Source organism: Episyrphus balteatus, chromosome 3 (assembly GCF_945859705.1).
Source record: "Episyrphus balteatus chromosome 3, idEpiBalt1.1, whole genome shotgun sequence".
NCBI classification, from domain to species: Eukaryota; Metazoa; Arthropoda; class Insecta; order Diptera; family Syrphidae; genus Episyrphus; species Episyrphus balteatus.
Genome location: NC_079136.1, coordinates 83829332 through 83845114, shown reverse-complemented (window position 1 = coordinate 83845114; position 15783 = coordinate 83829332). Strand labels below are relative to the sequence as shown.

Below are 15783 nucleotides of genomic sequence, written 5' to 3'. Positions count from 1 at the left end.
TGAATTGCACACATGATTTTTTTTTTAATGACAAAAAGTTAAAAATATTTCGAAATTTGTTGGAATTTTGGAGTCAGCAATCATAACAACTACAGAGGAAACAATTTCCTTAACATTGCCTATAAGATCCTCTCTGCCGTACTATGTGAGCGTTTGAAGCCCCTCGTGAACAATGTAATAGGTCCTCATTAGTGTGGCTCTTAACCATAAAAACAGGTGCTTACATATTTACCTATATCATTGGGGCAGTCGGGGCGATACTCCGAGGCCTCTGAAAAATTCCAGGAGTCCACGAAAAATTATGTAGTGAAATACTCGTAAATAAAATACCGAAGCAAACAGATTTAATGTTCAACCAGCTGCCTTATTTTATTACCGACTTCCAAAAAGGAGGAGGTATTCAATTCGTCTGTATTTTTTTTTTTTTTTTTATGTTTCTTACCGCATAACTTTGGACTGAGTGAACCAATTTTGATAATTCTTTTTGTATTGGAAAGCTGGTGGCTGCAGTGTGGTCCCTTTTAGCCATAGTAACTATTTTAAAAACCATAAAGCCCAGTTTTGATCCATGGAAGTCGGTTTTGTTTTTTTGCTAAAAATGATTATGTTAATTAGCCACGCAGTTGCTGTTGGCCCCATACCGTTATTGGGCTAATAGAAAAATTTAAAGTTTGAGGATTATAAGTGGATTTTATAAATACCAACCAAATACAAATTTACATTAAGCTTTTTCGTGAGTTTCACGTGAACAAAATTCCACCCGGAAAATTGAATTTCACTTTTCCTCTATTAGTCTAAGAGCCGGCAGCATATTTTGGCAGTTTTGATTATAACCGAAATTCGAGTGTGCACATATCTAGATATGCACCACAGTATGTCAACGGAACAAGTCTGGCAGTGATCTTTTTCAGCTTTCCCTTGCCAGACGCATCCAAAGTGCAGCAAAAAATCAATTTTTGGCGTTTTGGTATAACCGAATAAATGATACACCAAAAAATCATAAAAAATCCCCTGATTTCAAAAATGTGGGTACCGCAATTTTCTTTTTCAGCTTTCCCCCCGCCAGACCGCTTTAAAGCATTTTTAAGTGCATTTTTCTAATAAAAACCCTGATTACTTATTTTCTGTTAGGTATAACCGTATGATGGTAACAAATTAATATTCTATGTCTATTCCAGGTCTAGAAAATATAATTTTAAGCCAGCTATTTTTCAGCCTTCCCTCTGCCAGACGCCCTTAAAGGTTTCCCAAACAGGTTTTTCCATAGAAAAAACACCTAGTTTCTGGTTTTTTCTTATAAAATTGAAATAATATTTTTTTGTTTAGAGTAACCATATGATGGCCAAATATTAACTTTCTCTGCCTTTTCCTGTTTTAGAAAATGTAAGTTTAAGCCAGTTTTGTTTCAGCCTACCCTCTGCCAGACGCCCTAAAAGGTATCTCAATAGTACGGGAAAGTTAGATTTTGCTATATGGGGCATGGGGGTCTGGGAAAAAATCCGAAATGCATTTTGACTTCAGGGCTCGAAAGGCATAAACACACGAGTCGTAAACCAAATTTTGTTCAATCGCACTCAGAGTCATTTGGCCGCCATTTTTTTTTTTTTTTATTTAAATTTTAGTTTTTCACATAACTCTCGTATTTTTGAACCTACAAAAAAAAAAACAATGTATGACAAACTTGAAATAATTTAATTTTCTACAATATATATGTTAAATAACATTTTTCGATTATCCCTTTGTGTGTTTTTTTTTTTAAACACGTCAAAAAGTGATTTTCTTATTTTTGTCATATCTCTTTTACTTGAGCGTTTTTTAAAAAATTTGTTCGTTGTAAAAGTTGTAGATCTTTTAATTACCTTCATTTGTTACGTTATTGGTTTTTCGATTTGACAGACCGTTTTCGATCTGTAGGCAAAAAACTTAAAAAAATTGCAATTTTTTGTAAAGGGACAAACAAAATGATTCTTGGTGCGGTTGTACAAAATGTGGTTTTAGACTCTTTCGATCCCTGGGTTTATGCTCTTTTAATCCCTGAAGACAAAATGCATTTCGGATTTTTTCCCAGACCCCCATGCCCCATATAGCAAAATCTAACTTTCCCGTACTATTGAGATACCTTTTAGGGCGTCTGGCAGAGGGTAGGCTGAAACAAAACTGGCTTAAACTTACATTTTCTAAAACAGGAAAAGGCAGAGAAAGTTAATATTTGGCCATCATATGGTTACTCTAAACAAAAAAATATTATTTCAATTTTATAAGAAAAAACCAGAAACTAGGTGTTTTTTCTATGGAAAAACCTGTTTGGGAAACCTTTAAGGGCGTCTGGCAGAGGGAAGGCTGAAAAATAGCTGGCTTAAAATTATATTTTCTAGACTTGGAATAGACATAGAATATTAATTTGTTACCATCATACGGTTATACCTAACAGAAAATAAGTAATTAGGTTTTTTATTAGAAAAAATGCACTTAAAAATGCTTTAAAGCGGTCTGGCGGGGGGGAAGCTGAAAAAGAAACTTGCGGTACCCACAGATTCGAAATCAAGGGATTTTTTATGATTTTTTGGTGTATCATTTATTCGGTTATACCAAAACGCCAAAAATTGATTTTTTGCTGCACTTTGGATGCGTCTGGCAAGGGAAAGCTGAAAAAGATCACTGCCAGACTTGTTCCGTTGACATACTGTGGTGCATATCTAGATATGTGCACACCAGGGGCGTACACTCCCTTGGGGCAAGTGGGGCGGCGCCCCGGGGCCCCCAACCGACCCCAGGGCCCCCTTTGGAGAAAATGCAGAGAAGGAAACTGTTAGCAGAAATTGAGTTACGAAGTAAATTATAATGTATTTGAATCACTTCGGATACAAGGGAGACAAATTATGTCATTCAGTATCATTGGTAGCCACTCAATATATATTGATTTAATAAAAAGGTTACCCCAGGGGCCCCAAAAAAATAAGCTGCTTTTTTAAAAGAAAAATTATAATTTTATCTCAGGGCCCCAAAAAATATTACTTGAAAAATCTTTGCAACCACAAATAATACATTAGGTTCCTCAAAAAAGCAAAAAACTATTTCAGGCCAGGGGCCCCAAAAGCCTTTACTTCAGGGCGTCAAACAAAATTAAATTAAAAAAAAAATTGTTTTCTTAAAATAAATTACATTTGTTGATGGATTACTAAATATTACTTTAGGAGCCCCAAAAAATATGGATTCGGGGCTCCAAAAATATTATCTGAAGGGTCCCAAATAATAATTTTTCATTAACCCCGTTAGTTGAGAGGCAATCAAATATTAATTTGTGGGCCCCAAAATCTATAAGTAAGGAGCCCAAAATTATTCATCAAATTTTCTGATGGCATGACAAATATTATTTGAGGATCCTCTAAAGCTATTACTTCAGTGGTTCAAAAAAATCAAATGGAAAATTAAATATCAATTCAGGGGCCCCAACATAAATACATCAGGGCCCAAAATAAAAACATTACGTTATTGGTGGCATTCCGAATATTACTTCAGAACATACCTATTAACTCTTGGCTCCAAAAAAAACTAAATTTTATTTTAGGGGCCTTAGAGGCACTTAATTTTGAGGCCCCAAAAATAATTTTTCAGGGGCCCCAAAAGAAATAAACTATGTTTGATGTTGGAAAATCAATTGTGTACATGTACATATTACTTCAGAACAGAGGCCCCAAGAACTATCAATTCTAAGCTAAACAAATTTTTATTTTAGTGGTCTCTAAATATTTAATTTTGGGGGTCCCTAGTACAAGTATTTACTACTTTTATGATAGAAATTTTAAGTAAGTATAGCAAAGTGCATTACGAACATATTAAAACATTAAAATAAACCTAAAAATAAATAAGTTATACAAAAAAAAATGTATGGTTTATACGTACTTTTTTTTGTATCTAAGGGGCACCCAAGTATCAAAGGGGTCCCAAAATTTAGTCTTGCCCCGGGGCCCCGGTGACTCAACGTACGCCACTGGTGCACACTCGAATTTCGGTTATATCAAAACTGCCAAAATATGCTGTCGGCTCTCGGTCTATATTGTGAGTTCCGGGCGAAAAGTTGTTCACGTTAGGAAAATTACCCGTATTTTGAAACTAGTTTGGAGGAAAATGTCAATTCAGTTCGAGTGAAACTCACTATAGCTTTCCAAATTTTAGGCGAACAAAAATATTCCCGGCGGAAAAATTTCCACGTAAAACTCAGGAAAGGGCTGATTATTTCAGTTTCAAAATCATTGTAAGGCTGCCCTTGCAAGCTTTTAAAAGCTTTTTCCAAGCAAGGGCCTCTTAAATAAATAAAGTTTTTACACACAAACAAACATTTTTATTTTTTGTTTTCTCTCTCAGTTGACTAAGAAAATATTTGCTTCAATTCAGAATTTTTCAATATTTTATACAAAAAATTTAAAATAAACAAAGCAAGGGTAGTTAAATTTAATTAGGCATATTTACAGCTACAAGTTCAAAGTGTCAAAATCGTTATTCATATGTTGGTCGAGTAACTAAAGCAAATTATTAGGGAACCCCGCCGAACAGCTCTGATTTTGATGATCTTTTTTTTCAAACGTCGGTAATTAAAAATACTTTAAAGTCTATAGCTTATATAAATTGCCGATGTTTTCGTATTGTTTTTTTTTTAAATTAAAATTAATTTTTTTTAACAAAATTATTTTTTTCAAAAAACAATGGCTGAATTCATTAACGCATCAAACATTTGCATCAAAAATATTTCTGGTGCAAACGTGATGCTTTGTAGGTAAGGTAGTGTTTTCTTTTCATACAAAAAGTTGTGATGCAAAAGCAGTGATGAGTTTGTGAATTTAGCCCATTTCTCCAATTTATTTAATTTTTAATTCTACAAATATGAAAAAAATGTATATTTAAATATTGTAGGTGTTGCCGTTGTGTTCAAATTTTTTTTTGTATTTGAAGTCAATTTGTGAGAAAATTGCATTTATCGCCTAAACGATGGATGATTGTCCTTCACTTCCATATAGTTGTTTTCCTTTAATTACCTAGACAATCTTATGGCATTAGTAAATTTGTGAAATTTAAGCAAAATTTTTTTGTGCAAACTTAATTAAATTTAAAAAATCAAAACGGCAACAGCGGCAAATTTAAATCTATAGAAAAAAAAAAAAACAGGAACATTAAATCGATATCCCTCACCCATTCATCTATTTCCAATTCAATTTCATCTCAGTTGCTGTAGCGAATAAAAGTCAAATCTCTATTTGGGTGGAGTGTATTACCTACTTATTAAAGATAATTTTTTCTTTTCTTTTACTAAAAGTAGGTACTTCTGGTACATACCAGTTTCATAAGCAAAATTATACACCAATAACACAATAACACCAACATGCAAACTACACTCAATTTTACGTTTTCACATACATACATAACCTATAAGTACCAATAACACTCAAAATAAAATTTAAAAAAATATTTCTCACATTATCTATGCTTGTTCAGAACTTCGTCAAAGATGATGATCTTGAACAAACATTTTTTAAAATCCACCCCTTTGTACTATAAATCATGGCCACGTTCTATTTTCCTGAATGTTGTTTGACAAGTTTTGTCCCGAATCCTATATAAACGCCCAAAGGTCTTTTTGCATGTTCCGTCCAACCGATTTACCTAAAACAAGGCCAAAAGACTGCTACATCGTCAGTTGTTAAATAGTTTCGTATGCAAATTGACGCCGCACACAAACTTGCAAAACAGAATGAAATACACCATGTGTGACTTAAGAACAGAGAGAGAGAGAGTTCTATATATTTGGGACATTCCCGCATCTTCCTAACAACTAATCCGCAACATATAATGGTCTATAGTGTATAGATGTGTCATATAGGAATAGGACTCTGGTCCTATCTTGTGCAACGAGCTGAAACAAAAACCATCTCAACCTTAAAGAAATTTAAGGGATCAAGACCATAACTTAAGGGAACTGAGTCAAAGAAATATGGTTATGGTGTGCACAGTTATGTGTACAAAATTCAGTTAATACAATCACTGAAGAATAAGTAAAAAAAAAACACCTGTGTTAGAATTTTTTTTGTTAAGGCCAGCTTTGTGGCCTCTCACAACCATGTTGTATAGCTTTGGTGTTCATAACTCTGGTTTTTCATAACTTCGGTTTTTCATAGCTTGAGTTTTTCATAACTTCAGTTTTTCATAACTTTGACACGCATAACTCTGTCGCGCATAACTCTGGTATTCATTTCATAACTCCGTTTCTATTTCGTTAATGAATAGACAAATTATGTCGATAGTCAATCACCAAAAATGAATTTTCGTATTGTGAATCTCTTTGTGAACTATATTTTTGTTTTTCCGTTAGTTCTTTTTCGTTTACAATTTTGCTTTCGACTCAAATTAAGTTCATAATTCACAACAGCAAATAACTTTGTCGAAAGAGATACACAAAACACAATAACCAAAACAGATATTTTCCGATTCGATTGGCTTTTAACGCATCGAAATTTGAAAGACACTCACAAAAACTAGGACAAAAATTGTACAGCAATGAAGGTTAGTAAAAAATGTTTCAATTACAATAAAAAGCAGGAATCTAAGCAGTCTAAAAAATACTTAGGTGAAATGGTATTTTTTTTTTTTTTTTTTTTTTGAAAAATTAGAAAAGTTTACGATATTTCCATTAAAATCAATGGTTTTTTTTTCAGTGTTGTTCCTCTACGCGTCCTCTACAATTGTGTAAACAATGCAGACAATGTCGAAAATGTAAACAATGAAGTCGACAATGTAGACAATGAAGACAATTCACTCAATCTGTCATTCTTGATTATTATTTCGCGTGGTTTATTTCAATTTTTAAAACGCTTGTGTTCGTTTAAGTTCAATATCGATATTAAGTACTTTGTTGAAATATATCCACTCGAACTCAAAAATAAAGACTTTGGTGAACTGGTGAACTGAACTTTTAATGAAATCTAAAAACAAGTATGTAGGAAGATGGATATTGCACAGTGTGTAACAACAATTTACATAATATCTGTGGCTGCGTAGACGGCTGAAGCGGTAGCCACAGGTTAATATAAAAATGTATTAAATAAACTATAAAATCATATTATTTTTAATAGCATACTGCTTTATCATTCAATATGGGATAGGAATGTCTTCAAACCATCCAAATTACCTACGGCATCTGAACCTGTGGATGTTTAGAAGAAAAAAAAAAAAGAAACAAATTTGTAATAAAATTGATTGTTTACATTGTATACATTATCGACACTGACATGTAGACAATCGTGTAGTCTACATTTTTAGTCTACATGGAACAACACTGTTTTTTTTACACTACTTATAAAATGCCTTTAAAATAACAACATCACATTTTGTATTTATACCAGGCGTGCATTTTATTTATTTTCTAATAATAAAAATGAATTGAAAGCAATACCTAGCTACCAGTGGCGAGGCGTGAATGATTTCAAATGGTAAGTCGAAGAAAAATTAGTCACCAAGAAATTCAATTCCAATTTTTTAATGCATTTCTGCGTTTCAAGCCATGAAATTAAGCATTTAAACGAATTGCCAAAAACATAAGATATATACATATATATTTTTTTAATAAAGTTTCCATTAAAAAGTGTGCAAAGTTCTACGTTTTTCTTTCATAAAACTGTGCAAGAACTTTTTCTTAAAAGTCAAGTCTACTTTTAGTAATTAGAATTTAGAAGAAGTTTTTGAAGTGAAAACTTCTTTAGTATCGTAGTGATTTGAAACAAAATGAAACGAAAACGCGACACGACTTCAACTTGTTATAACTTTTTTGTTTTAATAGATAGATGAATGAAATTTGTACTGTAGATAGGTAATTCAATAATATATTATTGTACAAAATTTCAATTAATTTCATATTCAAATTTCGGAGATAACGGTAAAAAGATGTTCTTTTCCAACACACGTTATATCTTTTGATCTAGTGCACATAAAAATTTGATTTAACTTTAATACGCATGCTGCTAACATAACCTTTTATTTGATATATCACACATAACGTTACGTGCTCTACAAGTTACACAATCTTAAATTGAAAAAAATTAAAAATACCTCAAAACACCTGTGGAGATCTGTTGGCGATGACAAGCTATCAGTGTAGGAAGTACCGTAATCTCAGTCTGGAAATTCGACATGGTTGACTTTAAAAAATTCTAACTTCTCTTGTAGACACCTTTGAAATGAGATTGATACATCATTATACAAGGTGAAACAATAAGCTTTCACATGGTATAAAATTTTTTATAGGTTGTCAAACATAAAAATCGATTTGAAGCATGAGAACATAAAAATAAATGTTTTTTTTGCTTTTTAGATGAAATTTCATCGAGTTTAAAAAATTCTAGCTCTTTTTGTAGATGTCTCATACACCTGGTCGATATATATATTTTGAGCTAATACAATAAGCTTTCAGATGATGTAAAAATTTGTATAGGTTGTTAGGGAAAAAATGCATTTACTAGCGTGAGAAGACAAAAATATACGTGTTTTTCTCGCTTTTTTTGATGGAAATTGATCGAGTTCAAAAAATTCTAGCTCTTTTTGTAGATGTCTCATAGAACTGATCGATATATATATTTTGAGCTTAGACAATAAGCTTTCAGATGATATAAGATTTATATAGGTTGTCATATAAAAAACATGGATTTGAAGGTGATAGAATAAAAATAGGTAGATTTTTTCTATTTTTTTTTTTTTTTGCAAGAAAAATGATTTTTTAAGGTTTCACTTCTACCACGTGTAAATTGCACACATGATTTTTTTTTCTACCTATAGATATAAGTGCTAGATCAGAAAGTCTATCTTCTATGCATGAAATCGCCTTAGAACTACAAAGATCTCTCTCGACTCCGACAGTTATCTAGATGTATACAAAACTTTAAGTAAGAGCGTCCTTTAACTACAATTTTGTTTTCTTCATAAAACTAAACTGATTAAAATTATTTGAATCCTCTAAGAGAAAATAATACCTACATATAAAGTTACAAAATAGAGCTTGAACAAAACGATACTTTTCTAAAGGATTTTCCCGAAGTTAAAATTGCATTGGACCGTCACGTTTTTGAAATACTTGAATATTAACTGGTAGAAAACGTTATTTTTCGGTAGTTTTGAAGTGGAATTCTTCCAACGTGTACTTTTTTAGAAAACTAATTTTTGAATGTCAAAAAGTCATACTCGTATTTTATTGTAGGTATAAAATATATTTATTTCTTTTCAAAATTATTTGTTTTCAAAGATTATTGCAAAAAGAAATTTATATTTCAAAATCTTAGAGGTTAAAAAATGACAATTTGTGACTTCTGAATTCAGAACACTAAATTTAAAAAAAAAATCACAAAGCAAAGTTCTTGCTCTCGACTTTTTTGTTTGTCGGACAATGATATTATTTTTATATTTCTTATCATAGTGGAAACCTTTGACACAGCAGCCCAGTGGAGAGATACATACAAATTTAGATAATAAGTCGGAAAAGAGCGTGTTATTTTCCTGTTCTATACCTTTTATATTTTTCTAACTGATTTTCTTCAAATAAAACTTACCTCACCCACAAGCCACAAGCCACAACCTGCGCAACATAATTTGGCTCATCAGCACAGCGATTGCGCGATACACACAAATTCCCCAAATAAGTCGGAGGAAACCGTCTTATTCTACCTTTTTTTCTTCCTATGAAAAATGAAACCTACCTCAAGCAGACACTGACATGCGCAGCGCACTGCGCATTCATTAACTCAGAGCGAAAATTATGTGAGATCAGGGTTCGGACTTTAGTTTCAAAATTTCGAAGCAAATTTGAAAAAAAAGTGAAGTAGATCCCAAATTTCGGAAGCAGATTTCAAAATTAAACTTTCAGAACATTTATTTACAAAAATTTATTCTAAAAAAATTATTTTTCAACAAATTTATTATTTGAAAAATATTTTTCAATCAAGAAATAGAAGTAGACCCTGAAAAAGAGAAGTAGGGAAGTAGATTTTATTTTTTTCCCAAAATCGAAGTAAATCTACTTCGATCGAAGTAAAGTCCGAACCCTGTGTGAGATACATAAAAATTCACCAAAAAGTAAGACGAAGAATATCGTCTTATTTTCTTCCATAAGAAAGCGTGTATTAAACAGAGAGGTCACAAGGGCAGTAATAAGTAAATGAAAAAAGAGGAAAGAAAACAAATTTGTTCTATTGTTTATAAGACGACATTTTGCGGGTTACCCTTTTTTTTGCTCTAGTTTTGTGTTTGTTTATGGAGTGAGTTGAAAAGCAGATACATAGGTGTGTAGAGTAGAACTGAAAGAAGAGTATTTGAAATAATGTTGACAGCGTGTGCTGTGTTGATTGAAATTATATTCATGTTGCCAGAAGTTTATGTTGTTGAGTTTGAGAATTTCAAAAGGTAAGACGGAAATAATCGAGTTATATGAACCCTTCGCCACTGCTAGCTACTTAAATGGCGTATAGGGATTTTATTTTTTGTTTTTGAAAATCTGTTAATTCTTTATTGTTGCGGCTGTATTCTGTTGGCTGTTGAATGTTTAGAAGTAAAATTGTCTGCAAAGTTCAGGGTTATATAAGTTTTTTTCTAATCTATAAAATTTTTTATGGTATAGGTATGAGAAATCATTAAAATAATACAATACAATTTTTGTGCACAGCACTATAAGTCCTGCATCAAGAAGTACATAAGTTTGCTGCATCAGAACTGCATGCCGCTTTTCCCATAGCAGAGAAAACTAAGCAAAAAATACAAAAAAAAAAAAAAAAAAATGAAAAAAACTCCTGTGGGTGGTTGGGCATATAGTGTGTGTGCAATATTTAAGAACACTATCCCCTGACTATGTAATTGAGAATAGGATACGGCAAGACCGTGTAAGATGGAAATCCTTTTGTCATAAAGTTACATCGCTTCAAGTCATCCAAGGATATACATGTGTTCATACATACGAGTATATATCTACTACTACCATATCATGATGTGAAGGGATCAAAATGTTTCGATAGTTATTTGTGCAGGTTACTATATGACTGAGACTCTCTGGGAACGACGACAAAAAAAAAAAAGAAAGTATAAAGGAGTTAAACTCGGAGTAAGGCTTTTAAAACCGCACAAGACTTGAAGGATATTTCCTTTTTGCATTTTCAAAAAAAAAAAAGCGAACAAAACAAGAAAACAACATAGAAGTTGTTCTTATATTTTATATATGTGAACGTAGCTTTTTTACTTTTAAACAAAATGTGCAAAATCTATGTATAAGAAGAGGATGTGAGCCTTACAGAATGCGGTTGACTGGAGAATATCCTGGCTGATAGAAAAGATCCTTCTACGGTTATTCTTGTGGTTTCCTTTGGTCCTTGCTGTAAGTTGTGTTTCTCGTCCTCGCCTTCGTCTTCGTCGCCGTGTCGTCATCGTCGATGTCGACGTAGTCCTCTTGATCGAATTTATTCCTATTTCTTTCGTTTTTTTTTCGCCCACCACTCGTAAAGGGAACAAGACAAGAAAGTTATTTCTCATGACCTAAGGGAGATTATATTTAAGAAAATTTATGGCAAGAATGTGATTAAAGGATTTTGAACAACGAATGGTACTAACATGTGGAATATCTTTTTTGTTTTTCTATCTTTTTTTTTCATTTTGAACAGCAAAAGAGAAAAATAGAATAGTCTCCAAAATTTGCTCTATGAAATATTGTTAATCTTCATATAAGAGTTTCAAAGAATGGGGGTTTGAGGCGTTGGCGTAGATATGTATGTATATGTATATTCATACATAATATAAAGAGAATTGTCGAAAAGGATATGTGAATGAGCTTTGTTAAGTAACATCATTGTTTAAGTATATATTTGGACGAAGGTTTATTTTGAGAGAAAAAGCAGCAGAATATTAGTTCCAGGCCAGAGTTAGAAAAGAGTGAATTTTATGGGATAACTTCAGATGGTACCTCTACAACTAAAAGGTCGACCCATTTTGACCTATCATAAATGTCAGTTTCGGATGTTAAGGGTGTTTAATATGTCGAGCTTTCTTATGGGCCTTGTTAAAAATGTTCAAGGCCTGACTGTTTTGTGAATGTATAGAAAATTGTGTCTGTCTTCGGTTTTGTGTTATTTTTTTTTTTTTTTTTTAATTTGGTGTTTTCTTTTCATGATGTTTTCTTTTATTGATAGAAGAAAAAATAAAAAGGATTTTTTTTGTGTGTGGTTGTTTTTCATGATTTTTACTTGATATGTAAAATAAATCGATTTATTACGAAAAATAAAATGAACAATAGAATCTGTTGTGATAAGTAACTTTTGTCGTATAAGTCGCTAAATGTGTTTTTTTTTAATCAGTTAACACGATAAAAGCAAGTTATTCATTTCAAGTCGAGCCGAAATGCGTTCAATTCGTTTTTTCCAACGTTGCATTTCATCTAAACCACATTTTCAAAAAAATAAACTGAGTATACACCAATCGAACCGAAATAAAACAATATTACTATACAAAAAATAAGTACCTTGTTTAAAATTGCACACAATCGAACTCAAAAAGTTTTGAAAATTTTCGCTTTAAATTCAGTACCTACACATTCAAAGAAACTTTTTTTTGCTACAATTTTTCTTTCAATAAACTAAAATAAAAATCATAGGGAAACGCCATTTTTTTGACCAAGGGTCAGATTTCTTAAAAAAACAAAAATATTTTTTCGTTTTTGACACATATAAAATCACACCCAATAAGAAATAAGATACGTTATGCCAGCTTTCCACGAATCGATTTTAACCACATAATTATGTAGCACGGCTAAAGTCGACTAGGATTCTTACATGGGGATTGTCACTTTATTCACATGTAGTTATGTATGTGGTCAATTTAGTATATAAATACTTAAAATATTTTATCTTTTGAACATACCCAAAATCAATTTTTTGGGGTTGGGGATCTTAATAATTAATTTAGCTTTTTCTATGGAAAAAAATGTTACGTATACACCAAAGTGACCCATGTTTACCTTTTTAAGATATTAGTTGCAAAATAGTGTTTTCTTTAATTTAATTTTTTTTTTAATTAAACATTCAATTATACATTAATAACGCTCTACTATATACTATTCAATTATATTCAATAATACTATAAAATATTCAATTATACATTAATAACGCTCTACACTTCATTTTTATAGTATTGTTAATCCAGTCAAATAAAGGTTTAACCTCGGAATGAATGTTAGTAGACATTTTTTTTGCTCAATATCTTCCTTTTGCCATTCTATAAAATATCTCAAAAGTCTAGAAAAATCTCATGTCCGCTTGTCGCGATTTCAAGGGCAAATCGCGAAATGGAGATTTTCAAAATTAGCAAAAATAGGCTATGATATTATATACACATATGATACATGATTTCAAGGTATTTTTTAATGTTGGTTCCAAAAAATCTAAAAAATCTATTTTTTGTCTTAACTTAATACATTTCTGAACTTAAACAACCAAGAATTTCATTAAATATTTAAAAGTAATCGTATGTTAGCTCCTTGAAGTCCGAACTGGGAACTCAAAAACAAAGTAGTGTAATTTTTTTTCCATTTTTTGTCCATGTTGTCCACCGAAAATTTTCGTTTGTCCACCCTTCAACAAAATTTTAAAGCAAATTCTTTTTTTTTTTTATACGAAGTCTCAAAAATTAAAAAACAGAAGAATAAAACCAATTGCAATCGTTGAGTTCTAAATATGTATTAATGTATATTAAAAATCATTGTTCGTCTACTCTCAGTTTAGGAGGTATTTAAAAAACAAATTTTCCACTAAGAAATTCAAAATCAATGAAAATATTTTTTTTTGCTATATTGAGACTGATACATACCAAAATTCAAACCTAAGTTTAGAAAATATTAAAAAAGCAAAACCTTTTTGAATGCTTCAAAATGTAAATAGAAGTCGCAATTGACTGTGCTGTATCAGTTTTTCCTTAAAAAGGCTTTCATTTTTTTTTTTCTTCAAAAGAGTTCTTTTTATAAATTTAACTTGATAATAAACTATTCTCCAAGACTAAAAAGATATTTGCAGCCTTTTTGCCATTATGCTAATCAAAACGAATTATTTTGTTCGCCTGAGTTATAATGACGTACAATGTCCAGCGGGTTGGGTTGATGATACCCATATACCATTCACCACCCACTTACAATCCATTATTGAAGAGATTTCTTTGCATCAATGTGCCTTGTGTGCCTCAGTGCGCTTCTTATGGAATATGAACAAGGAAAATCTGATTATCCCTCAAGTGACTTCTAGTATTCCTCTTGAGGTCGTCCTACGTCCTTATAGCCCATTCCATTTGGATGGTTGAAAAAAAAAAACAAGAAACTTTCTGTGAAGAGCACAAATTGTAGAGTAAAAGAAGTATAAAAGAAGAAAAAGAACAGAGATGAACATTTCGAATGTGAAACGAGCAAACATGATGACGATGACGAGCGACAGAACATCAAGCTGAAACAAAAATAATATAAATTGGTGTCCTAGCTGGAATCTAACGTTGAATCAAGCGGACATCTGCTGGAATGACAAATTGTCAAAAATAAATTACAGTTATGCGTTTGCTATACATATGAATGTTGGTAGGATGAAGCAACTTACCCATACATATTCTCCTTACTACACCATAGGACTCGGTTCTTCTCTATATCTCTCACTCAACCTAGCGTTATAAATTCGTTGTCTGTGCGAATCACGAAGACGGTTGATGGAATTCAATTTGTCTTGGCTAATGGCATCTGGCATGAAGCGAACGATGCGCTAGGCTAGCTGGCTTGGTTACTTGCTCCTGGGCATTTATGTGAACCTACAGCCATTTACTTGTTAAGTATATCGTATACGACCTAAAAAAAAAAAAAAAAAAAACATGAAGCAAGGATGTGAAATTATAGCGAGCTATGTGTTTTTGCATAATTAGGATTATTGGCAACAAAGTAGCGTTGTAAATTATTACGAGCACACATGCATCAGCGGACACACCTTGTTAGTATAATAATTTTGTAATGAAATATGTCATGCTTATAAGGAATATTATTACTAATTAAATATTGATTAATGTCAAGCAAACAATTATTTTAGTATATATTGATTTGGAAATTTCGATTAGCTAATTTTCAGTGAAACGGTTGGCTAAACTTTTTAATAATTTAACAAGTCAAATAAATTGATAATAGCTATGTTCTGAGAATTGGGAGAGTAATTGGATAGGAATACATATGTGGCCAGCTAAAAGGTCAGTCATGTTTACTCTATTTGAAATATTTGAAAATAACACAATTTAAAATTCGTCATATTTCGAAAATTAATAAATCCACACGTAGCCACTAAAGTCCTATTTTTGTAGCCTTTAAAGTGATGTACCAAACTATTAAATAAAGCACTCCTCCCCTGTAACTCAGTATGTGGGCATAGATTTTGCAGTATTACGCTTTTTTTTAAAACCTTTAAAGGTATTTTTAGAATGAAACAACGGCAAAATCGAAAATCAATTACCGATTCGAAACGACTAAAGCCAACATGTTATCTATTTATTTAATTAAAATTTTGGCAATACATGGTCCCGTTGCTGAAAAAACTGGCTGATCATTTTGAATTTTGTCGTACATATTAATTCTTTGCCCCCAGGGTTAAGTCACAAAATTGTACTTTTCGGATTTTGATCAAATAATAATAGCAAGCTCTTTATTATCTTTCATTTAGGGCAACTAAAAACTCATCATTTCTCATACATTACTCA

The 15783-nt window shown here is 31.8% G+C and overlaps 1 long non-coding RNA gene across 1 annotated transcript in view; it reads right to left on the bottom strand.

The window, feature by feature from the left end:
- Positions 1–14061: 14061 nt before the first annotated feature.
- The window catches only part of LOC129914653 (uncharacterized), a 47605-nt gene continuing 45883 nt past the window's right edge, over positions 14062–15783 (bottom strand). Inside the window, exons 2-3 of the long non-coding RNA XR_008772220.1 lie at positions 14649–14890; positions 14062–14567 (exon numbers count right to left, since the gene is read on the bottom strand). This is a non-coding gene — a long non-coding RNA (uncharacterized LOC129914653). The remainder of the gene's footprint in view (positions 14568–14648; positions 14891–15783) is intronic.